Raw genomic sequence first — 27,257 nt, 5'->3', positions numbered from 1 at the left:
ATTGCTTTTGAAAATACATTTTTTTTTCCGTTACAAGATTTTTCTATTGAAATATCACTAACAAGAGATTTTGATAAAACTCATAACATCATAATTCTTTATAAAACATTAATTCAAATTTTTGCATATCTTTAGAGGTATAAAAAGCTGTTTAATATATCCTTTTAAAATCACGGATTTATATTACATGTAGTAATGTAAATCCGTGTTAAAATGTATGATATTATGGTACTTTAAATGTATATATTAATTTAGTTTATAAACATAGTCATATAAATGCAAAAATTAAAAATATAATTAAAAGAATAAAAGTAATTTCCCATCTTTTTATTACCCCCTACGGCGTGTTTATATAACTTCACACCTTCAATGTTTCCCTTCTTTGTGTAACTGGTCAGCATTTTCCGATAATCCTTCTTTATTTAACTGGTCAGCAGTTTCCTATATATCTATATCGTCAGCTAATTCGTCAGCAGTTTAGTGCGACCCGTACCGAACACCTCGACATATTATTCGACGGTTGACGGAAAATGCCGAGTAGTTGCGAGACCGTGGGTTTGGGATTTCCCACGGTATTTTTAGGGTCTCTCTTATTTTTAAGTAAAATATGTGAAAATTATTTAGAATAGTGAAAGTTGAAGACTATCTTTTCACCTGATAAAAGTTTGAAGTGATATAAGTGACGAGACTAAAATATGGGATAATTATTTGAAATTATTTCATTGTTTTTGTACTTTCACTTTCACTTGGGGAAACCAGTAGAGATTTTCGGAAAATTGAAAGGAAATCTGAATAATTTTCAGGGCACATAACAGGTACAAACTTTCAATTTACATCTAATCAGACAAATAGTTATTATCTGAAATGAAATCCATAAGACTCACGGAATGTTTTTTTTTTAATGACAATGTCTTTGGGCTCAACTTATAACACTAACTGGCGGTAGTCAGACTATTCTCTCCCTTACCACTTCCTCCCCTGACGTTTCCTCCCTGACGATTCTCTCCCTATTTTGGGGGAGAACCGTCTGCATATTTGCAAATAAGCAGACAGTTCCTCCCCATTGTTATTTTTATTAATGCATTATTATTGAAGTATTCAGATGTTAAATAATGGGTAAGTTTAATTAAAATTGATATGAATTAGAAAAAAATATTTTTAAAATTGAAGTATTAAGATGTTAAATAAATAGGTAAGTTTATTATTAATTGATAAAAATGGGAGAGAAAAAAATATTGTATTGAAGTATTTAGATGTTAGACAAATTGGTAAGTTTATTATTAACTGATAAAAATTACAAAAAAAAAATATTGATGTATTAAGATGTTTAATAAATTGATAAATTATTATTGATATAAATTAGGAAAAAAAATCATCGACGTATTTAGATGTTTAATATATGGGTAAGTTGATATAAATTAGAAAAGAAAATGTTTTAGCATAATAATTAATTATTCTGATTTTTTTTAATCAGATCTAATGTATACTTTTTAATGTGTTTAGTCACTGAAAATAATTAAAATGAATCATTTACTTGATTAGGATAATCATTAGGTATTAACTATATTGTGTTGTATTTATTTTATTCATTATTTTATTAATAAATAAATAAGACTAAAATTTATAAGAAAAAATGATTAATTAATGCATTTTATACCCAAATGTCATATTTTTGTATAATGAAGAAAGTTGTTCAATACACATGTGCATTAAGTTTGCTGTCAGAGATAATTAAGGTGTTTATTAATTCATTACTCAAGAATCAAGGTGTTGATTAGATTAAAATAGCTGTGAAAAGATGTTGAGGACTAAATATTTTTAGTAATTATTTGGTCTTATATATTGTTTCAAGTGAATGTCTACATTTCCTTTAATCAAGTTTGTATAAAAGTAAATGTGAAATGTGATTGCATACCAGGTGTTGCTTATTTATTTTCTAGAACATACTTGTTACTATGTTATTTGCTATTTAACAAATAAATAAATATCACTTGACCTGAACATAATTACAGGTGTATATCAATCACTGTCCAGTTATCTTAATCTCTCACAATGAAGGTGTTGATAGGATTAAAATACCTAAAAAAGGTGTTAAATTTACAAACACTTTTCAGATAAACATAAAACATAAAATGCACTGAACATCAAACATCTTCATTAAGAAATGTTAAATATTAGATTAAGTCAAAACTAAATGATAACTTATAAAAATAAAATTGGGGGAGAACTGTCTGCTTATTTCAAATTTGGGAGAGAACCGTCAGGGGAGGAAATGGTTTGGGAGAGAACCGTCAGGGGAGGAACTGGTAAGGGAGAGAATAGTCTGTCATTCCTAACTGGCCTTATGCTGTAATGAATGACGATAGTTTTGTAGGACAGTGATTTCCTGCTTATATAACAGACTCCGGTAAAAGGCTTCTTTCAAATTTTCCTTAATCATGCAGTTTTCACAAAGATCAGAACTTAAACCTGCTGTTTTACTTTCCACATTATAGCAATTTTAGCGAAATTTAGCAAAATCAAGCGGCTATGGTTTCTTCCCAATTAAGTGAGAAAGATCACTATAGGATATGTGAAATATTATCATCAGAAACTTCACCAAAATGTTTAAAACGTATGAAATAGGAAACATTACTATAGTCCTTTAAATATGATGACGCTTTGAGATATTTTTGTTTCTTGGCAAGGCTTGACCAACATAAACTATAATTAAGAAACCTGTGACGTCTGATATATAATTGGACTAACATTACTAGAGCATGTCAATATTAAGAATCGGCAGTTGATGTTGATGATTTTATTGCGAGATACGTGAATACACTGGTACTATGGAGCCACCGGTATCACGAGAATTGCAGAAGATGAATGTAAATCAGGGTCAGTGTCTTTTTAGTCAAAATATAGAAGCATTTTGGATTTAAGGTGAAAAAATTATCGGGAAAATGTCTTCTTTGACTGCTTTTTCAATGTGCTGAATTTATCTTTCTGACATTGTTATTTTTGTAAGAACTGACCATCAGCTGAAACTGCCTTTTTGGGAAACTGTGACTTTTTGGCAAGCTGAAATTTGTGAATAAATGATAATACAATATCTTGACACTTATGCAAATAAACCCTACATTGTTGAATCCAAAATATTGTTAAAACACTGCAATAGACGGCTAGTTGTATAGAGTAAAGGCTACGCTATTTTGTTGGATATTTTCCATACCGTTCCTAATTATTTTCCATACCGTTCCTAATTGTCAAGATATATGTAACTGTTAGTAACTACATTATAACCGTTATGAATGTGCTATAAGTGAGTAAGTAAAATAATTTTTGTGTTCAGCTTATGCACATTATTACATGTAGTCTGCAAATTGTCTCATCCAGTACATCTAAATGTTGAACACTTTAAATTATTTTATTAAACTTGAGTAATTTATCCAAAATAGTTTAATCACCTTACATATGACAATACAAATGTGATGTTTCTATCATCTGTGCTTCTATTTTGAATGATATTTCTATTTTATTAGGTATTTTACTTCTCAAAGCTTCAGAAAATATTAAAGCTTTTAGCCATTTACTTTAACTATCAAAATGTCAATAGAAAACATAATGTTGTTACATCACAACTTTAAATAAATTTTGCATAATACATCTGTGTGAAAATATAAAGTTTAAATGGATTACAGGCAATTTTCTTTAGTCTACTCTTATTGTGATACGTATCGTATCAAGGACCCTATACCGTGATACGTACATTGTAGTGAATGTCAGACATTTCAGTCCCAAGACATTTCACTAATGAGACGTTTCACTCCCAAGACGGTTCACAACTAGACGTTTCACTCCCATTTTGTCAATTGTATGGATGTTTCACTCCAAATTTTTAGAGATGTTTACTAAGAAAGTTAACAAATATAAATTTCATTAATATCAAACAGTAAACAGTAAAGTTACTTACTTACTAAATTACTAAAGTTATAAATATTGTTCAAATAATAAATAAAATATCAATACTGTATATTTAATTCATTGACTATATAATGATTATTTTTTGTAAGTCTTAAACAATGAAATACGAAACATGTGTATAATAAAATTATTTTATTCATCAATTTATTAAACAGTAGCCATTAAAAACCTTAAGTAATTGTGGTGTTATCTCATTGCCCAATTAGTTGTTTAAACACTGAGACAATCAACTAACAGTTTGACACCACTATTAAATCATCAAAATATTTTTTGACTACAGCCAATTTGAACACAGAAACTTCTCCATAAGTTTTGTTTATATAATAATGAATTTTAATCACAAAAAATGATAAAACATGACAAATATTGTAAAAGTCCCATTATGCTTCTAATTTAATTTAAATTCAACGGCCATTGTACTTTTTGACATATATCGTAAAAGCACTATACTAGCATTAAATAATTTAACAATTTTTTATCCCATGTTTAAAATTTACAACAAAAAAAACACTTTACTAAAAGTTAATTGTTGTCACAAGATTGTTATGCTTTAAATCAAAATTGCCTATGGAGTTTGCATGTTTACAAAAGATTTGAAATGATAGAACTTAAAGTACCGAGTTTTAAGCCATTGACAAAAAAGTGAAATTCCCCTTTTTAATTTATTTTTATTAAATTTAAGATCTATTTTAGTTCAATTCAATTCAATATTTTTGGTCTCTTTTAGTATATCATGAGTATCAAAATAATTTTGTTATAAAAAGGGAGTGAAATGTCTGGGTGTGAACCGTTTTAATAGTGAAACGTCTGTCTACCAGCATATCATGAGGTGAGCGTATCGTTACACCCTTAGTTTGAGGAAACATTTTACAAAGAATCATGTCAGGTCATTCATCCTTTTGCTGCTTATCTGAAGTTTAAAAAAGATTTGACCTATTAATCATTTCTTCTTTTGCTTTTCTAAGATTCAGTTGAACGTTTTTCTTATGGGATACTGATTCTTGATAAGGGATAGAAATACAGTATTTTGTTTTTTCTACTGGTTCAGATTTTCACTGCTCCATGACCAATTCGATTTCCAATTATCCACAGCCCCGTAAGCCCTTCTGCAATAACATCAAATGGAAATGAGAATTATCAGTGTTATTAGATACTACCTTAAGTATAAGAATAACTTAAAACTCAGTAACACACTGTAGATTGATATTCACACATATATAATGAAGAGTACATGTATGTTGAATAACATTTTAATTTAACCAGTCTAAGAAGATACAGTCAAATTGGCATATTTAGTTATTGAACCATTCTGTCTTTCTGTCCATATGTATGTTAACCTCATGCAGTCAACAAGTTGGATATATCTACACCAATGCCTTCATAATTTATACAGTTATTTACCAATATAAACTCCATTATCTTGGCAAGTTGCATATGAATCTGTGGCTTCCAATTTTAATGAGTTATTTCCCCTTTTTGCACTTTGAAAGTAGGTATAATTAAGCTATTCTGCGACAGTGACACAAAGGCCAATATCCTGAATGAGCAGTTCTCTTCAGTTTTCAACAAGGATGAAGACTTCTCAACTATTCCTGATATGGGACCAAGCCCACATGATCCGGTTGGACATATTACAATCACAGAGAGCGGAGTACAGAAGATCTTTGCAGGACTTAATCCACACAAGGCTACAGGTCCAGATCAACTCCCAGCAAGACTACTAAAGGAAGCAGCTACAGAACTTACTCCTGTATTTACACTGTTCTTCCAGGCATCTGTGGACCAAGGAATCATCCCTGACGACTGGAAAACTGCCAACGTGGTACCAATTTTTAAGAAGGGCGACCGCAGTAAAGCAAAGAACTACAGACCTGTCTCTCTTACTTCCATAGCATGTAAGATACTTGAGCACATTGTCACAAGCACCATTATGAAACACCTTGACACCTACAACATACTTACAGATGCCCAGCATGGATTTCGAAAACGCAGATCCTGTGAGACTCAACTCCTACTGACAGTCCAGGACCTCGCTCGCAATATGGACTCTGCTGGTCAGACTGATGTCATTTTATTAGATTTCTCCAAAGCTTTAGACAAGGTCCCACACCACCGATTACTTGCAAAACTTCAATTCTATGGTATATGAAACAACCTACTGAAGTGGATAAACAGCTTCCTAGGGGATCAGAGCCAGAGAGTGTTACTAGACGGCAGCAAATCAGGTGAAGCACCTGTCCAGTCCGGTGTCCCATAAGGCAGTGTTCTAGGACCTCTCTTATTTCTCATCTTCATAAATGATCTACCCAACCATGTATCACCTGAATCCACCACTAGAATGTTTGCTGACGACTGTGCCCTTTACCGCTCAATCCACTCAGACCAAGATGCTATAGCCCTACAGAAAGACCTAGATGGACTACAAAGATCTGAAAAGGATTGGTTGATGGAATTCCACCCTCAAAAATGCCAGATACTCCACATAACAAACAAGAGAAAACCAATCAGACAACCATATAACATCCATGGACACATCTTAGAAGAAGTAGATACAGCAAAATATTTAGGCCTCAACTTCCAAAAGTCACTAAACTGGAACCATCACATTGACCTAACTACAAAGAAAGCCAACAATGCCACATCCTTTCTACAGAGAAACATCCATCAATGCCCAAGAAGGACCAAAGAGCTCTGCTATATGACCCTCGTGAGACCTCTAGTGGAATACTCCTCTATCATCTGGGACCCGTTCACTGAGGCAAATATCTGGAAACTGGAGATGGTGCAGCGCCGAGCAGCAAGAATGGTCTTCTCAGACTACAGAAGAACCAGCAGTGTGACATCGATGCTGCAACACTTACAGTGGCCTTGTAACCCTCCGAGAACGCAGAGCCCATGCCAAGGTGACCATGATGTACCGCATAGTAAATGTGTTCTGCTTTCGTTTTACGTGTTCTGCCTTCGCTTATTGGGCAGAATCTTTCACAATGGGGAATATCTAGATATAAAAATATAAGAAAGTTTAATCCACTTTTCCAGCTTTTATTTAATTTGTCAACACATATAGTTACTAATCAGGCAGAATGATCAAATACAAAACATAATAATAAAGTCTAACATATCAATGAAAGTAAGTTTTACATTCATTTACTTGAATTGCTTATAAGACAAAAAATAGATATTATTCAAATATTAAGTAACATCTTGATACCTGAAGTTTTTAACAAAGTTTTTAACATAATTATATTTTCAAGTATTCAAAATAAGAACAGCCTAGTGTTTTAGTTGTTTAACAAACATTTACAAAATGTACATAGAATAAAATACAACTTACCTAGATATAAAAATATAAGAAAGTTTAATCCACTTTTCCAGCTTTTATTTAATTTGTCAACACATATAGTTTAATCGGCGCAATTAAATTTACCTACACTTTTATGCCAATAACTATTGTTCTATAGTTAATAATATTCAATTAATAATTTTATTCCATCATACAACAAAATGACCTGAAGAGTTTTCTTTGAAAAATACATATTTTGGGGCCGGAATGGCCGATTTTGGGGCCGCACTGACCAATTTTGGGGCCGCATTGACCAAATAAAAATACTGTGGGGCCGGATTGACCAATTTTGGGGCCGGGTTGACCAATTTTGAGGCCGGGTTGACTTGGGGCCGGGTTAACTTGGGGCCGGGTTGACTGTAATTCATACTGCCAGCTGGAAAAGGGATCTTTTAAGGGGTTCTCTCACTGTCCATTGGTTTAACTTAGTTGACCAATAATTAAACATTATTTCTGGAGAGGCGGAACTACAAGTTCTGGCTTAAATCTGAAAATACTTGAGAAATAACTTACATATTTTCTAATCACTATTAGTAAATTTAATTGTCTATGTTTTTAAAAGAATTAAGTTTATCACAGATGTTAATATAACAAGCATTTTGCAATGCTTTGTCTGGTGTAAAAGGTTTTTAGCACATTGGCTTCTCTGTAACAACATGTCACCAGCTGTTTGAGACATTCTAATTGACCACATAAATGTACTTGAGATTTAACAAAGAAAAAGGGTATAATTTAGTTTTATCATTTATAAATTTATGCCTAATTTTGAAATCAGAAAATACAAAGTAAAATTTAAAATGAAATTCAATACAAATATTTCACTCACTTATTAAATATACACAATATAAAATATAACAAGAAAATAGCTACTTTTTCATAGCATGACAAATGGCCTAGTTGAAGTCCCTACATCCAACCTCACCCCAGTCATCTCTGTTCGAGGACATGGACTTCACTACCTGGTACCATTTGCAAGGACCCAGTGCTACCAGCGATCCTTCTTCCCAGACACCATCCGCCTCTGGAACAGTCTTCCCCAGACAGTTGTAAGCTGTACAACCATAGACAAATTCAAGAGGGAAGTACTAACACTCACTCTCCTATAGACAGTCCGGTGTTTTTACCTTTTTACCAGCACTATACATAGTACTTTTTTAAATCACTCTTGTACATACATAGACACTTCTCACAACGCGCTGCGCTAGTACGAGTATACGCCGGAAGGTGTCAGTACTATATTGGAAGAAGAAGAAGTTGGATATATCTTAAGTTTTATCTGTACCAATGGCTTCATACTGCACACTCTTAGGCCATCCTTAAAAAAATGTTTGTTTGCAGTAACCCGACCCAGAATTCTCAAGGTGGGTAGGTAGGTCAATTTTTTTTTTTTATTGAACTGTACTCCCAAATAAACATGGAATTTCAAAATGCTGGACAATATATGCTTTAATTGATAATCTGGTAACAATTAATAAATTGATATCTGAATTCTAATTTAATAAGCCCTACATTTTATTTCTTCTATTAACCTTTAAAAGAACGAAAACAAAGCACAAGGCATAATTTTCTGATTCCAAAAAAAATAATTTTTTATCCAGACCATGAAAAAAAATTTTTGAGTAGGGGCAAATTTTTTGAGTCGGTTGTGTTACTGCAAACAAACATTTTTTTAAGGATGGCCTTATCAAAACAAAGTACCATATAAGTACTTTTTTATGCGGTAACTTTATTTCTGCTATTTCTGCGGTTCATAACGGCACCGCAGATTTAAAATCCACAGAAAATTAAGCCTTCTTCAATGTTAATGTCCAAATATTTCAGCTACAGGTTTTGGTTTGTTTGGTATTATAGTTTGACGGATGTATTGTATTGGCTGTTGTTGAAGGAAACGTTTATATTGATAATTATTGCAATTAAATTCCTAAATTTATGTCTGGTTTTTACCACTGTTTTAGTTTCCTTATTTTAGAATAATTTTATTTAAAGATATCATAATCAAAGACATGATAAAAAATGACTCTTGTTTGTTATTGTTACTCAGAACCTGCTATAAACATGCTCTTTAATCTGTATTTGTACAATATCTTGTCTATGTGTGATTTTTCCATTGTTTTTTTTTTCACACTTCATATTTTATACACACACATACAGTAGTAAAATTGTTGTCATTGCAAGTCCTTTTTTTTTCTTGTTTATATATATATTATACCAACATATTAATGATTACGACAAACCACATTATCAGTCCTCTGCATCTTTAATGGGAAGTAATGAAGTATCAATAAATCTTGAAATGATGTCTGTTCTAATTGGTTAATTTTGTACAAATATCTTAATTAAAATGATGCAGAAATAAAACACATCAATGTGAGAAAGATGACACCGCAGAAATAAGGTACGCAGAAATTTTAACACCCTTATTTTAACAAAAATCAGAACATTAAGCCCACAAAAATAAGTAATTATACGGTATATGATCTTGGCAAGTTATGTAACTGTTAGTCTATGTGACATTCATTTTTGCCCACTTATTTCATATCTTATCACTTTGAAAATAGGACCTGTTATGGTAAACATATTCCTGCAAGTCGGATTTATCTTAAATTAAGTTTCTTCTTGCAACCTCATTTCCTAACCAGTATATTTCATATCTATTTTGGTTTGACAAAATGTCATTTGCTTACTGGACTGTCAGTGTCTAGTCTTTGTTGGTGCTTTTCACATATTTCGTATGCTTAATAAAAACAAATACAGCTAATACATGCTGCAAATAATGTGTCTGCTGCATATATTTACCTACCATTGTAATAGAATAGATAATATAATTGTATTTTATGTTCTTTTATTGATTACAATTGTTCTGATTTATTGTGATTTATGATTTAATTAACTAAATTTTTACAGCAAAATTAAGTCTACATTATTTTGGATCATCCCTCATATGATAGTTAATGTGAAGAAATTATTTAAAGTAAAAATTCAACATGTTAAGGATCTCTGTACGTGGGCTTAAATAATAACAAAAAACACATTTTCATCTAACCAGTTTAATATACTAGAATGGTATGAGAGAGAATAAAGTTTACATTCACATTCACATGGTAAGGTGGCTTCAAATACAGTATACATATTATTACTGTCAACTTAAGAACCAGTGCTTGCTTGAATTGTTCAATATTAGACAGGGTAGGTTCTGAAGGGTGATAGAATAGGGGAAAATGAGAACTTGTGGTAATCAGATGGAACTTGCATTTTCCGAAACTTTTTATATATCCATTTGGCATATTTTTTAATGACCCATGCATATATATATATATATAACTATGTGAAATTTTAGGGAAATCCACTTAAAGGTATCCATTTTTAGATTGGGATAAACCCATTTTTCTCTAAAAATAATTCTGCAGCTGGTATTCCAAAATCTAAAAATAGTCATTAGACTCATCATAAAATGGTGTTTTGAACCTCTTATATAATAGTTCTGGCTTCCAAAACTTTATAAGCCGCTTTTTAACATTTTTGTTTTTCATCTGATGCAGCGTTCACGTCATGTCATAGTATATAAACGGGTACGCTGAAGACCTTAAGCTACTTATATAACAAAGAATTTATCGGGGAACATAAAAGCATTATGCTCTTGTAGGTATGCCACTTTGATCTTTTGACAATTGACCATAATTCTCAGGTACTGAGAAACTTTCAATAAATAAAAAAATGTTAATTGAAAGATGCTAAAGTATTTGTGTTTAAATGTAAAAGGTTTACTCTGTTTCTGGCATACATTTAAGTTAAGTTTGCATTTTTAGCTTGACTATTGGAAGAATACTCGAGCTAATACAGTCACCCATTTGTCGGTGTCGACGTAGGCATCCCTGTGGTTAAGTTTTTATGTGCAAGCTGGTAATTATCTCCATAACTACTGAAAGGAATGGATTGAAAGTCCACACACCTGTTTTCTGTGATTTTCTAACATGATTGGCACAAGTCCCATAACTCTGTTTGCTTTTTTTCATTTTTATGCCCCTTTTTTGACTTACAAATTCTTGGTTAAGTTTTTGCTTGTATTATTTAGCTGGTATCTCCATAACTTACTGAAGGGAATTGATTAAATTTCACATACTTGTTCTCTGTGATTATCTTACATGATTGGCACAAGTCCCATTACTCTGATTTGCTTTTTGTGTCGCCTTGAAAAAGGCGACATATAGGGGTTACTTTTGTCGGCGGGTGTCGTTGTCGGTGTCGGCGTCCCCAAAGGCTTGTCAGGAGCATAACTCAGTCACTTTAAGTCGGATTTTCTCCAAACTTGGTATGCATACTTTTTCAATGACCCAAAGTGCAGTGCACAAGAATCGTTACTCTGTGCTTCTTATTTTTTGAGTTATTACCCTTTGTTAATTTTCATACTTTATTTTTGTCCAGGGCATTTCTCTTAAACTATAAAAGCTATGGACTTTAAACTCTATAGGATGATAGATCTTATTAATCCAAAAACTGGTATGCAGCACTTCTTATTATCCCCCGCCGAAAATTTTCGGCGGAGGATATAGAAATAGTCTCCGTCCGTCCGTCCGTCCGACCTTCCGTCCTTCCGTCCGAAATTTTTGTCTGGAGCGTATCTCTAAAAGTATTTGAGTTATCAACTTGAAACTTAATAGGTGGATAGACCTCATTGAGGAGGAGTGCAGTGCACAAGAATGATAACTCTACCTTGCATGATTTTTGAGTTATTGCCCTTTGTTATTTTTCAAAATTGATTTTTGTCCAGAGCATAACTCCAAAAGCCTATGAGATATTAACATGAAACTTCATAGGTGCATAGATCTCACTCAGGAGGTGTGCAGTGCACAAGAATGATAACTCTTACTTTCATAATTTTTGAGTTATTGCCCTTTGTTATTTTTCATACCTAATTTTTCACCTGAGTGGAGCATAACTCAAAAAGTGTTTGAGATATCAACATGAAATGTCATAGAAGGATAGATCTTATTGAGGAGGAATGTTGTGCGCAAGAATGATAACTCTTCCCTATACAATTTTTGAGTTATTGCCCTTTGTTATTTTTTTCATGCTATTTTGTCCAGAGCTTATCTCAAAAAGTATTTGAGGTATCAACTTGAAACTTCATAGGTGGATGGATCTCATTGAGGAGGAGTGCAGTGCTAAAGAATGATAACTCTACCCTGAATTATATTTGAGTTATTGCCCTTTGTTATTTTTCAAAATTAATTTTTGTCCAGAGCATAACTCAAAAAGCCTTTGAGATATCAAAATGAAACTTCATAGGTGCATAGATCTCACTCAGGAGGTGTGCACTGCACAAGAATGATAACTGTACCTTTTATAATTTTTGAGTTATTGCCCTTTGTTATTTTTCATACTTAATTTTTCAATTCAATTTTTTTCTCAAAAAGTATTTGAGGTATCAACTTGAAACTTCATAGGTGGATAGATTTTACTGAGGAGGGATGCAGCACACAAGAATGATAACCTACCCTGCATTATTTTTCAGTTATTGCCCTTTGTTATTTTCAGCCATCAGTATTCACATAGGTTTCAAATCTGTAATCACTATAGCCATCAGTTTTCATTACCAAAAGACCTCTTAAAATGGAATTATTCTGCTCTACTACATATACATTCTTCCAATGAGCAAACACATTCGGCGGGGGATGGCCATATTGACATGGCTCTTGTTTGATTGGCCTTTGTTGATTTTCTTGCTTTATTTTTGTTTGGGCCATTTCTCCTAAACTATAAAAGATTTTAACTTGAAACTTCATAGGATGATAGATCTTATTGAAAGGAAGTGCAGTGCATAAAAACTGGTACTCTGCACTTCTTATTTTTTTAGTTATTGCCCTTTGTTACTTTTCATATTTCATTCTTGGCCAGGCCATTACTCCTAAACTATAAAAGATATGGACATGAAACTTCACCGGATGGTACAACTTGTTGAGAAGAAGTGCTGTGCACAAAAACCAGCACTCAGTTCTTCATGATTTTAGAGTTATTGCCCTTCGTTGCTTAACCAGCACTCTGTTCTTCATGAATCTAGAGTTTATATTGCCCTTCGTTGATTATAATACTTTATTTTTGTCCCAGCCATTTCACCTAAACTATAAAAGCTATGGACTTGAAACTTCATCGGATGATAGATCTTATTGAGAAGAAGAGCAGTACTCTAGAACCGGTATTCTGTATTGCATAATTTTATAGTTATTGCGGTTTGTTAATTATAATACAGGCCAATTCTCCTACACAATAAAAGCTACTGACGCTACATCTATCCTAATGTAACATTGTTACAATCAGTTCAAATGCCACTTAAGTTCATGGTACATGTACATTATAAGAGTGGTGTTTATAAATAACCTATATTCAAGAAGAAAGTGACAGCTATACTGTTCACAAGGCGACACATCAGACTCGCAGAGTTCCAGTTTTTTGTAATATGAATAAATTATGTAATATCATTTTTAGCTCACCTGTCACAAAGTGACAGGGTGAGCAGTTGTGATCGCTTTTCGTCCGGCGTCCGTCCGTCGTCCTTGGTCCGTCCGTAAACTTTTACTTTAAATGACATCTCCTCATAAACCACTAAGCCAATTTCATCCAAACTTCACAGGAATGTTCCTTTGGTGGTCACCTTTAAAAATTGTTCAAAGAATTTAATTCCATGCAGAACTCTGGTTGCCATGGCAACCGAAAGAAAAAACTTTAAATATCTTCTTTTAAAAAACAATAAGAGCTAGAGCTTAGATATTTGGCATGAAACATCTTCTAGTGAGTGTCTACCAAGTTTGTTAAAATAAAAGCCCTGGGGTCAAAATTGGCCCCGCCCCGGGGGGTCATTGATTTTCCCTATATGCATATAGTAAAAACTTAAAAAATCTTCTTTTAAAGAACCCAAAGAGCTAGAGCTAAGATATTTAGCATGAAACATGTTCTAATGGGTGTCTACCAAGTTTGTTAAAATAAAAGCCCTGGGGTCAAAATTGGCCCCGCCCCGGGGGGTCATTGATTTTCCCTATATGCTTATAGTAAAAACTTAAAAATCTTCTTTTAAAGAACTCAAAGAGCTATGGCTAAGATATTGAGCATCAAACATGTTCGAATAGGTGTCTACCAAGTTTGTTCAAATAAAAGCCCTGGGGTCAAAATTGGCCCCGCCCCAGGGGGTAATTGATTTTCCCTATATGCATATAGTAAAAACTTAAAAAATCTTCTTTTAAAGAACCAAAAGAGTTAGAGCTAAGATATTTAGCATGAAACATGTTCTAATAAGTGTCTACCACGTTTGTTCAAATAAAAGCCCTGGGGTCAAAATTGGCCCCGCCCCGGGGGGTCATTGATTTTCCCTATATGCATATAGTAAAAACTTAAAAAATCTTCTTTTAAAGAACTCAAAGAGCTATTGCTAAGATATTAAGCATCAAACATGTTCTAATAGGTGTCTACCAAGTTTGTTCAAATAAAAGCCCTAGGGTCAAAATTGGCACCGCCCCGGGGGTCATTGATTTTCCTTATATGTGTATAGCAAAAACTTAAAAAATCTTCTATGAAAAAACCCAAATAGCTAGAGTTAAGATATTAAGCATGAAACATCTTTTAGTGAGTGTTTACAAAGTTTGTTCAAATAAAAGACCTGGGGTCAAAATTGGCCCCGCCCCGGGGGTCATTGATTTTCTTTATATGTGTATAGCTAAAACTTAAAATCTTCTTTGAAAAAACCAAAATAGCTAGAGTTTAGATATTAAGCATGAAACATCTTCTAGTAAGTGTCTACAAAGTTTGTTCAAATAAAAGCCCTGGGGTCAAAACTGGCCCGGCCCCAGGGGTGTCATTGTTTTTAACTATATGTGTATAGTAGAAACTTTAAAAAAATCTTCTTTTAAAAAGCCCAATGAGCTAGAGCTTAGATGTTTAGCATGAAACATCTTCTTATTGGTGTCTACCAAGTTTGTGCAAATAAAAGCCCTTGGGTTAAATTGGCCCTGCAACGTTGGGGGGGGGGGGGTTGGATGTTGGGGGGGGGGCTATATACAGGTGAGCGACCTCAGAGTCATCATGGCCCTCTTGTTTTATGTTCTATTAGGTAAAAGTTCTAGCAACATTATTTTGGCATACCGGGTAGTTCATATCGAAATGGCATCCAAAATTATGAGAAATATGTTCTTCGATACATAGCATTCTTTGATTTTTGAAGAACAGGCATATCTTTTAAAAAAGGATATAGTTAGATTAACTGTGTTTGCCTTTATGTTTTTCAGCTTTGTTTTTGACTGATGGCTCTACAACGGAATTGTCGATGGCTCTCATATAAATAGATCACCAAAATGTGAAAGAGCCAGCGTTTAGAGTGCTATAAGTTATAACAGTAGGAAACATTACACCATTCTGTCCTCAGGTGAGCACTTTAAGGTTTAAATGGCAATTTGTTGAATATGTTTGTAAGTTAGTGTTTGCATTTGACAATGTTATAAAGTTGTGAGGGCAGAGCCCTTGAAGCAGCTTGTCTACATTTTGTAGTCTTATTAGCTATGTAGAACAGGGTCTTTTTTCTTGAGTCTCTGAATGCCAATGTCTATTTATTCAGATTTAAGAAAATTGTATATACCATGTTATTAGTCTGCTGTCTGTCTGTTAGCAATTTGGTTTCCGGAGCATAACTTAAGTTCGATGCACACACTATTCAAACTTCATAGAATGATTGTCCATATTGGGTAGAAGACCCCTATTGATATTTGGGTCACAAGGTCAAAGGTCAAGGTCACTATTACCTTAAAACTGAAAACAGTTTCCGGAGCATAACTTAAGTTCCATTTTGCCCACAGTGCTCAAACTTCATAGGATGATTGTCCATATTAGGTTGAAAACCCCTTATTGATTTTGGGGTCACAAGGTCAAAGGTCAAGGTCACTATTACCTTAAAACAGAAAACAGTTTCCTGAGCATAACTTGAGTTCCATTTTGCCCACAATATTCAAACTTCATAGGAGGATTGCTATTAATTTTGAAGGAGTTAATACTTTATTCAATTCCCATGTCTTACAAATGCTTCTTCCTTACTAAAAAGAAAAAACACACACTTTCACCACATAATGTTCCGCCTAGCGGTGCTCTTGTTCACTATAAGTTCTTTATTTCTTAAGGTATTTACTTCCAACTTAAAATAAAAGTTTCTGGTCATCAGATGAACCACATCATATGTGACAAGGTTTACAACTCTAGCACAAAAATTATCAAAATGACCTCCCTTGAAAAAATGTGTTCTTTTAAATAACTTCTTTAGTTCTTAATGTATCTACTTCAAACTTCATATATATGTTTCTTATTATCACTCAACATTTGTGAGAAGGTTCAATACTCTAGCAAGACTATTTCCCTTGAACTTAGATTTTTTCCAAGAAATTGGTATCTTTTATTCCAACTTTTTCATTCCTTATAGGATTTACTTCAAACTCCCACAGCATAATAATATGACAAAGTTTATAAGTCCATAATCCAAATTTCCAGAATTATCTCCTACTTAACTTTTGAATTTTTCTTATTCATTCTTAAAAATTTAACTTTCTTATTTCTTCGTGGATTTACTTCAAATTCAAAATAAACATTCATTATCAACACCTACATTAGATCTATATTTTTTTTAATTGTCATCTTTGTTACTATACATGTTCATTACTTGTATATTTGAAAATTGGTATTTTTTACTTTTCTTCTTTGTGACTTTAATTGGTATCTTTTAACTGAAAATAATTGTTCTTTATTACACTAACATCATGTATGACAATGTTCATAAATCTAGCATCTTTATTTCAAAGAGTTATCTCCTCTTTAAGCATTTCGCTTTAAAAAAAGTTTTATTTTGGTTACAGGGATGTTTAAAAAATTAACTTTAGAGTCTCCTTCAGTCTGTCTGTCTGTCTGTCTGTTCATAAAAACTGTTTCCAGAGATCATGTTTAAACATTTTTTCCAAAAAATTTACTAAAATAGAGAAAAGTTGAATCATTAGTTTTACTGATTCATCCTGAGAGAACTGGACCTTTTGATTATCTGTTGTATTAATGTAATTTCCTTATTAGGCAGGGAAACTTAACACATGATTTTACTATGATATAGACAAACTTAGAACTCAAAAGATTTAAGTTAAAATATTCATGTCATTCATTCATTCAATGACATAATCGAATGGCCAATGGTCCATCAGAGTGTTGCTGGGGTTCTAACTGGTAGGGGACTTATGGATTGCTTGCAATACTATGATAATTGCTTCTTACTATAGGCATCCCATTATGGTTAAATTTATTGATCTGTTAAATAGATGTAATACTTTATTCTTTGAATAGATTAGCAATATTTTGTAATTAGAAATGAAAATATGAATAATTTATTTAATTTTATCCATGAAATATGGTGCTATATCAGTCAAATATATTTCATATTTTTTAAAAATAAATATGAAATATAAATATGAAATTGGGCGGAGTTAAAACTCATATTTATTTTAAGGGACTTCTTTCGCCATTTTGTTTGAAAAATCTGATAAATACAAAACAATTTTTTGTTGAATTTTGCTTTGAAAAAAACTATCTAGAATGATAGAAAATGGTCTAACTAAGAAAATTTATCCGAACACCAATATCTTTAATTCAGTTATTAACGCTATACAGACGTTTAAACAGTTGTTTACGTGACGTCACAATGTAGCGCCAAATATCGCGTGCAAAACAAGACGCAATAATATATTACTGCGCGCTGTACAATTGCAGTTGCGTAGCAAGCAATAGAGTTTGTAACCATTTTTCTTTGATAATGAAATTAAATAAAAAGGTTATTTTTTTGTTTTTCGTGAAATATGGTATATATTTTCACTCAACATGATAAAATGCCACATATTTTCACTCGCCGTCCGGCTCGTGAAAATATGTGGCATTTTATCATGTTTCGTGAAAATATATTCCATATTTCACTCAAACGAAAAAATATCCTCTTAGTATATGACTAGTATGATAACACCAAATGTTAAATTTGTATATTTGTATGTTTGTATTTTCATTCTCCCTGTATTTATTGTATGCTGTATATTTGTGTAATGACGAGAAACTGTTATGTTCAAGTCATATTGAATAATAAAATCTGTTCTGTTCTGTTTTGTTCTGTCAATCACAGCTGTGCCCATCAATTTTCACAATTAGACTACTGCAAAGTGAAAATGATCATAAGGCTATAATTATGGCTGTTAACGTTTTTAAAACAGACATTGTACACTTTAAACCAAACCAAAAGATTTGGAAAATAAATACATTGCTAATGTTACATTGGTCTAAATTATGCCCTTTATGATGTAAAGGTATAAATTATAAAGAGGCTGAGTTCGTTCAATAACTTTTAATTGAAATGTCATCAGTTTATGATCTTAGTATAAATATTAAATATTTAACCCATGAGGTTATGGTCACATCATGTACTTGCTATGGTGGCTGATTTTGTATGCTTTTGTGCGTCTCGTTGGCTCAAGAGACAACACGATAAAGCGCCAAATTGTGCGTTGTCAGGCTGTCGTTTTGTCCTCCTGTCTCTAGCGCGGCACCCCAAATGGCGCGTTGTTGTGTGGCGTGTTGTGGCGATGTCACATTGTCGCCTGGTTCAAATTGAAGGATTGGCTTATAAGCCAAGCAACAGGGCGACATCGGGACAATGGGCTGCACGACAACACACTGTTTGGCATGCCGCACTAGAGACAGGACGACAAGACGACAGTGCCACAAAGTGCCATTTGGCGCTTTGACGTGTTGTTGCTAGCCAACAAGACGACAGTGCTATCATAATGCGCCATTTGGCGCTTTGTCGTGTTGTCGCCAGAGCCAACTTTTAAGACATACAAAAACGTACTAAATCAGCCATCATAGCTTTTTGATAAACTCCAATCAATTATGAAGCTTCCAAACACAAATGAAAGTAATATGAATGTGTAAATATATACATGAATGAATCCTCACATATAATTCTATCAAGCGCTGAAACATTTAACAAAATAGCAATGCTAAATACATGGACATACTGAGATCATTAATACCTCACAATATATACAATTTAAGTCATAGCATGATTATAACATATATATCTCACATCCAATAGCAAAAATAACAGTCATTTAACCTTAATTTATATTATTTAATTATTTCAAAATTAATGAATGATCAGTTATCTGCATTTATATTCAAAATTTGATAATTCAATCTAGTGGCCCATTAAATGAATGAAGTAAAACTTATGAAATAGTAAAAACAATAATATGACATGTATAATAATACATACTAATTGAAGATTTGACTCAAATGAAACTCATTCACAAAAATACTCTTTCAGTCATGTGATGTTACTCACCTACTTATCCATTATGTAGCAGTGCATTTATTGTACAGTATTAATACACTTGTTACTATATATAGTAACAAAATCACCTATGATTTCAACTGATTATGAGTGTCATGTGACTTATTATGAGTTCGCGTCCATGGGCCGAGAACTAGTTATCAGCCGAACATGTACAAGTGCAGAAACTGAAACAATGACGTTATATTTTATGTCATCAAACAGTTAACTGTAAAAGTGAAAGAAGGTTAAAAGCACGAATCGCTTGATGTTATTATGAGAGCTGAAGCGTATTTCATACAAACACAGTTTTATTACTTTTGAAAATTAAAGAAATATTACGACAAATTAATTCCGTAAAAAATGAAAATAAAATTTGCTTCTAGATCCTACACTAGTGTACTTTTAACACACAAAAAGTAAACAACTCTGTAGAAGTTACTGAACTGTACAGTAGAGTCTACAGTAGAAATGCAGACAGGAATTTCAAGGAAAGAAATTTCAGAGTATTTATTCATAGCAAAAATAATGCTACTATTAAATCTACCAAGTGTATTAAAGACATTAATACACGTCATAGTTGTGCCAGAAGGTGATAATCAGCCCTGAAATGAATAATGCCCTCGGGCTGAAGTCCTCGGGCCATTATTCATGTTGCGGGCCGATTATCACCTTCCGGCCCTACTCTGCTGTGTATTAATCTCTTATTAATAAATACTATCTAAATGTTAGATTTTATCCATATATCAAAATTGTCTGTCTTTGTATTTCAGGACTGGGCAAAAGAAAGGAAGAACGCAGTTGCATATTAATAGTATATTGGTACAGAGCCGTGGCATTGCTTTAAAACTGTAGACAAAGAAAGTGCATCAAACTGTAGACAAAGAAAGTGCATCAAACTGTAGACAAATTAGTGAACTACAAAATACAGACCACAGTAAATTGGACAACAGGAAAAGACCAATGTCGTGATTGTGTTCAAACTTTTTCAGCAGGGCTGATTCAGTGAAGGATCTTCCCTGTTAGGGATAATAATGTTAGAGTGAATCAACACCTGAGCACTCTCTATTTGCCAGAAGAGAAATATCTGTAAAAAACAAAGGTATAGATATTTAATATATATTTACAGTTTTTGTTGCCTACATTTCTTTTAAATGGCCATACTTTAAGTTGTGACCCAGTCACAGTATCATTGTGTGTCCAACAAGAAAATTATAAGGATATAGAATTTAATTAACTGATAATGGTATTGTTTAATCATAATTATATGTAATTTGGGTTTGAGATATCATCATAACTATTACTTTTTCCCCCATGAAATTGTAAGTTTTTATTTCATTTACAAACATCTGTAAAAGTGAAGATTTAAGTATGTGTCAGTTTAAGTAAATTCTAGAAATTTTGAGAATTGTCCCTGACAAATAGACTATATCAATATTACATACAGTTTTGACAGTGTCATGAGTTACAGCAGTTTGTTATGTCTGTGGTTTATTTTATGTTAACTCTGTATAGATGCTTGTTCCAACGTCCTGTTTCTACCATGTGGCCATCTTGTGTTGTTTGTGTCATATACAGGGGGTAGGGGGGGTTCAACTAAATATGGATCTCAAAAATGAGCTTCAGGAAATAGACATCTTTTAGCACACTAGCATTAGGGAGGTCTTTTATCAACACTACTAAAAATCAGTTAAAAAGCATGAAATAAAACATTTAGTTTGAAATATATTTCATTCGTGAACACCAGCCATTCTTTTTTTACTTGTGGCTACATGCCACTCATGAAAATATTGCATCTGGTGTTCACTCAGTGAAACATATTTCAATCTAAATTGCAAAAACAAACAAATATCCTCTATGTAAATGACCAATAACTAAATAACTAAATAGTGGACCTCTACAAAACTAAAATCAAAGCACAGAAGGCACTGAATTTGATTGGGTCTCAGAATGTCAGAAAAGTGAAGGTTGTGAGATTATAAACCAATTTGTTTGTATAGTGTCACTATGCAATGCTGTTTTATAACTATATTAAATTGGCTATAAGACTAATTGCAACAGTGATATTCAATTCAATGTTTATTTGGCTTAAACAATGAAAAAAACAAAAAAACATGAGTTGCCTATACTGGGATTTGAACTCCAGACGTCTCGCTTCCAAAGCAAGCGTGTAAACTCCTCGACCACGGGGAGTTATAAGATAACAGCTGGAAGAATAACATATTATTCTAAATTAGAGTTTGTAACCCAATTATTAATTTCGATATATTTTGTTCACGGTAAACCTGTTGTTTAACACTGAAGTAAATAATCATGGGGCTGAATATTAGCATGACTTTGTATATCTATAAGAATAACACAATATTAGAAATTTTCGACCAATCGGGGACTATTTTTTCGTTACGAAAATTAATACGCCTGTCATTTGACAATCTTTATGCAGTGATCTCCCCTTAATTTTTTGGTGTTGCTGTACATATGAAGCGAAGTAACCTCTTCGAGGAGTTTGGACTACTTTCGGTATTTGCAAATGTAACATCAGGGTCTAAAATTTCGCTACCATTATTTGTTTGGGTCGTCAAGAATCATGGTCAATTGGTAAAAAATGGTCTCATCCCCATATCACTTTACTATATGGACTTGTGTAAGAAACTTAGTTACTGTAAAAATCCACTTGTCAGAAACTTACATTGCCCGAAGCAAACATATTTTGCATGGTGAGGCCCTCTACAAAAGTTATATAAATCATATTCTCTTCTACAAGATCATTTAATTTGTACAGACTTCAATTTAAGAATCTTGTGTGAAAGTATTTGACCTAGAGCTTAGATTGTAGCATTATATTCTCATGAAGTTGTATGCATGAATCATGGTCTTATTGGTAAAATGGCTGTGGACCGATGTGACCATATGACCTTCTACAGTAATGAAGAAATTAGAGCTTTTTCGAGCAAAGGATTTAAGGGAAGCAAACAAATAAAAAAAATTACTGTATTTTATAATGATTATGTACATAAGATCACAAGCATAGTATATTAGTGTTAGCTTTACATAAATAAGGAATATATTTTGATGATAATTTGACCCTCGATTTGTCAGCCACCAGCTTGACCCTTGATTTAGTCAGCCACCAGCTTGACCCTCTGTTCAATCAGCCACTTGTCTTAAGCAGCCAAAATTACTGCATAACTTGGCTCACTGGCTGGCAAGTTTGAAAAATATTTGTATTTACTAATTTATCAAAGAGAAAAATAATAAAATTTAAATTTGTAAGAACAGATTTTATTGTTTTGAAATATAATTGCCTAATTTTGCCATTAGTTATCACTTATCAATAATTAAATCATCGTCATGAAGATGATAAATCAACTCTCGTACAGAAAGTATTCACAAATTTTGTAATAAGCAGATACTTTTGAGTGTATATATAATGCAAAGATAGTTTGGGATTACAAAAATGTATTTTTGGCAGCTGACAGTTTTTCAGTAAACATTCAGAAAGTCAATTTCTACAGTTCAACAGGCTGTTCAAATATTTGTAGCCAATGTGAATTAACCTCAAGGTGATTAAAGGGAGACTAATTAGCAACATATGTTATGAGGAAAACTATATTGTCATGGTTTTGGGAATTATTATGAAGGGAAACCAATTATTACATAAAAAAGTCTATAATTAGTCTTTGAAAAACCAGTTTGTTACTAAAAATAGAATTTTACCTCCAGCTTGCCAAGGATTGCATGAGGTTTGTATGAAGGATTGTGGTTTTTGGTAAAATCAGAGCATTAATTAAAAGCTCTTCATGTGTCATTTACCTTAATGCTATTTTTCTGCTATGTACTAAATAAATTTCTAAATATTTTGTTGTGCTCATTGTGTTGGCTGTATAGTAAGAACATTTCGTATGAGTTCACTTGAGCAGTATACAATAAAGCCAAGATGTAAGTTACTATTTAAGAATCCTTGGGTATCTCTAGGAATTAGTGCAAATTTCATGGAGTGTTTTAAGTTGGTAACTAGTGTCTAGACTAACTATTGTCTACACTAAACTATTAATCTGTTGTTTGTCTGACATCCAGTTTTATTTCTTTAAAGTTAGCAGTTTTTTAGTCCCAATTTTTTTTATTTTCCCTCAGTCTTGGTGTAATTGTCATCGCTGTTGCTGACCGATGCCTCTGCCATCTGAAACTTGGACTCAGAACTCATAGATGACCTTGATAAACTTGATGTTCAAATTCAAATTTTTGAATTTTGCTGAGTTTTGCTACAAATGACTTTAACATTGTATGGTTTTACAACACTGAATAATTCTTAAGGGTTCAGTGGATGCACAGAACAAGAAAATTAGAGGTCTAGGGTACAAAATGATATAAACACTTTAACTGAAAAAGACAATAATTTTTAGATAAGACAACTCAATTGCTCAAAATGATTTTACTCTGTATGGAATAATGCATGTAATTGAAATGATTATATTTGAACAATATTCCTTAGAGGGTAAATAAATCATCATGAGCAAAATTGAGCGGTCTTCTTGCAGAAGTAAAAGTGTGGCCGAACATTTTACAGTCTTATCATATTATTGTCTGTTTCATTATCGTTTCTTCTACCCGGAAAAAAATTAAAGAAGTTTGCTGTTTTGACATTTTGCAGCATTCTAACAAACAAGTCGGAAATTGTGTATCTGTGTCTATGCTAAAAATGAAAATTCATGATAAAATGGGTTAGAAATAATAATGTGTACTGTCTCGGAATATTTTTAGCTCACCTGAGCTAGCTCAGGGTGAGCTTTTAGGATGGTTGAATGTCGTCAGACATCGTCTGTCATCTGTCCACATTTGTTCGTTAACACTAGCGGTCACATTTTTGCCTCAGTCATCATCAAACTTTGTTAGGATGCTTGTCTAGGTAATTATTGCTCGGATGAGTTCGAACATGGGTCATCTCGGATGAAAAACTAGGTCACAGGAGATAAAAATATAAAAACCTTGTTAATACTCTAGTGGCTACTGTTTTGATCCAAACATCCTGGAAATTGGTCTGAAAGTTTGTTTTTATGATTTCTAGGTCAAATTCGAATATGGGTCACCTGGGGTCAAAAACTATGTCACAACTCACAAATATGTAAAAACCTTTCATAACGCTTCCCTTAATTAACTAACACTCTAGTGGTCACATTTTTGACTCAATTGTCTTCAAACTTGGTCAGAATGCTTGTCTAGGTAATTGCTTGGATGAGATCAAACATGGGTCTTCTCAGGTGAAAAACTAGGTCACAGGAGCTTAAAATAGAAAAATCTTGTTTAACACTCTAGTGGCTACTGGAAATTGGTCTGATAGTTTGTTTTGAGGATTTCTAAGTCTAGTTTGAATATTGGTCACCTGGTCATTTCGAATGAAAAAAATTGTCACACTGTCAGGAGCTAAATATAGAGAAATCTTGTTAACACTCTAGTGGCTACTGTTTTGATACAAATATCCTGGAAATTGATCTGATAGTTTGTTTTGATGATTTTTAGGTCAAGTTGAAATATGCGTCACCTGGGATCAAAAACTAGATCACACTGCCCAAATATGGAAAACCTTTGTTAAACTCTAGTGGTCACATTTTTGTGCCCCCACTTTAGTGGCGGGCATTTAGATTTACCCTTGTCTGTCCGTCTGTTCTCTTTTGTGTCGCACGTAACTCAAAAAGTATTTGACCTAGAGTCATGAAACTTTACAGGAATGCTGATCAGCATGTGTAGTTGTGCACCTGGGTATTTTCATCTGGATATTTTTAGTATTTTCAGAGTTATTGCCCTTGACTTAGTAAAATTTTGCAATTTTCAACTTGTGTCGCATGTAACTCAAAAAGTATTTGACCTATAATCATGAAACTTTACAGGAATGTTGATCAGCATGTGTAGTTGTGCACCAGGGTATTTTCATCTGGATATTTTTAGTATTATTTGAGTCATTGCCCTTGAGTTAGTAAAATTTTGCAATTTTCAACTTGTGTCGCATGTAACTCAAAAAGTATTTGACCTAGAGTCATGAAACTTTACAGGAATGTTGATCAGCATGTGTAGTTGTGCACCTGGGTATTTTCGTGTGGATTTATTTAGTATTTTTAGAGTCATTGCCCTTGACTTAGTAAAATTTTGCAATTTTCAACTTGTGTCTCATGTAACTCAAAAAGTATTTGACATAGAGTCATGAAACTTTAAGCATGTGTAGTTGTGCACCGGGTATTTTCGTCTGGATTTATTCAGTATTTTTAGAGTTATTGCCCTTGACATGTAATTCAAAAAGTATTTGATCTAGAGTCATTAAACCTTACGGGAAGGTTGCTCAGCATATTTAGTTTTGCACTTGGGGTTTCGCTTGTGGATTAGAGTTATTGCCCTTGACTTACAGTAATATAAATTTGCAATTTTCAACTTGTTCATGCATAGCTCAAAAAGTATTTCACTTGTAGGCCTGAAAGTTTACAAGAATGTTGGTCAGCATGTGTACTTATGCACCTTGGGGTTTGCTTGTGGATTTATTCAGTATTTGTAAAGTTCTTGCCCTTTATTTAGTAAAAGATTTATAGTTTTCAAAAAATATTTGACCTAGAGTCATGAGATTGACAGAATAGTGGCGCAGTGGGGGCACCCGTGTCCTATGGACACATTTCTAGTATATCTTGTTTATTCAATTGTCATCAAACTTTGTCAGGATGCTTGTCTATGTAATTGCTCGGATGAGTTTAAAAGACCTAGGGCCATCTTAGTCCTCTTGTTATATGACTTGTATACTTAAAGGGGCAACATTCGGCAGAGAGTATTTGTGGGTGTGACTAATCAGTGATGTAAAACTGTCTGTTATAAACCCTGAACTATAAATAGCATGCAGTGTTAACCTGCCAAAAACTGCTGATTTTACACAGGAGAGGTTTAATGGATGTTTTATATAACTCAAAGATTAATTAAAGACATTATCAAGTCATCTTGTCCAGATATTATTTTTATGCCCCCGCCATGTAATGGCCGGGGCATATAGTGTTACCCTGTTCCGTCATTCCGTCCTTCCGTCCTTCCATCCTTCCGTCCTTCCATCCTTCCGTCCTTCCGTCATTCTGTCATTCCGTCATCATCAGTTTCCGTTCATTATCTTAAGAACGGTTGCACACATTCAACTCAAATTTGACATATGGATATGTCATGAGAAAATACAGGTCAAGTTCGAATTTGGTCATGGTTCGATGATTTTTGGCAGAGTTATGCCCCTTTTACTTTGAAAATAATATGAAATTTCAGTTTCCGTTCATTATCTCCCCAACGGTACAACACATTCAACTCAAATTTGACATATGGATATGTCATGAGAAAATACAGGTCAAGTTCAAATTTGGTCATGGTTCGATGATTTTTGGCAGAGTTATGCCCCTTTTACTTTGAAAATAATATGAAATTTCAGTTTCCGTTCATTATCTCCCCAATGGTACAACACATTCAACTCAAACTTGACATATGGATATGTCATGAGAAAATACAGGTCAAGTTCGAATTTGGTCATGGTTCGATGATTTTTGGCAGAGTTATGCC

The 27,257-nt window shown here is 33.1% G+C and overlaps 1 protein-coding gene across 1 annotated transcript in view; it reads left to right on the top strand.

Moving 5' to 3' along the window:
- Positions 1 to 556: 556 nt before the first annotated feature.
- The window catches only part of LOC132731153 (uncharacterized), a 51,069-nt gene continuing 24,368 nt past the window's right edge, over positions 557 to 27,257 (top strand). The window contains exons 1-3 of the mRNA XM_060717279.1: positions 557 to 572; positions 15,580 to 15,716; positions 20,462 to 20,790. The gene's annotated coding sequence lies outside the window, so the exon portion shown is untranslated. The remainder of the gene's footprint in view (positions 573 to 15,579; positions 15,717 to 20,461; positions 20,791 to 27,257) is intronic.

Source organism: Ruditapes philippinarum, unplaced genomic scaffold (assembly GCF_026571515.1).
Source record: "Ruditapes philippinarum isolate M1 unplaced genomic scaffold, ASM2657151v2 ctg3260_1_1_1_1, whole genome shotgun sequence".
Lineage (NCBI taxonomy): Eukaryota > Metazoa > Mollusca > Bivalvia > Venerida > Veneridae > Ruditapes > Ruditapes philippinarum.
The sequence above is the reverse complement of the archived record's forward strand: the minus strand, read 5'-3'. Positions and strand labels throughout refer to the sequence as shown.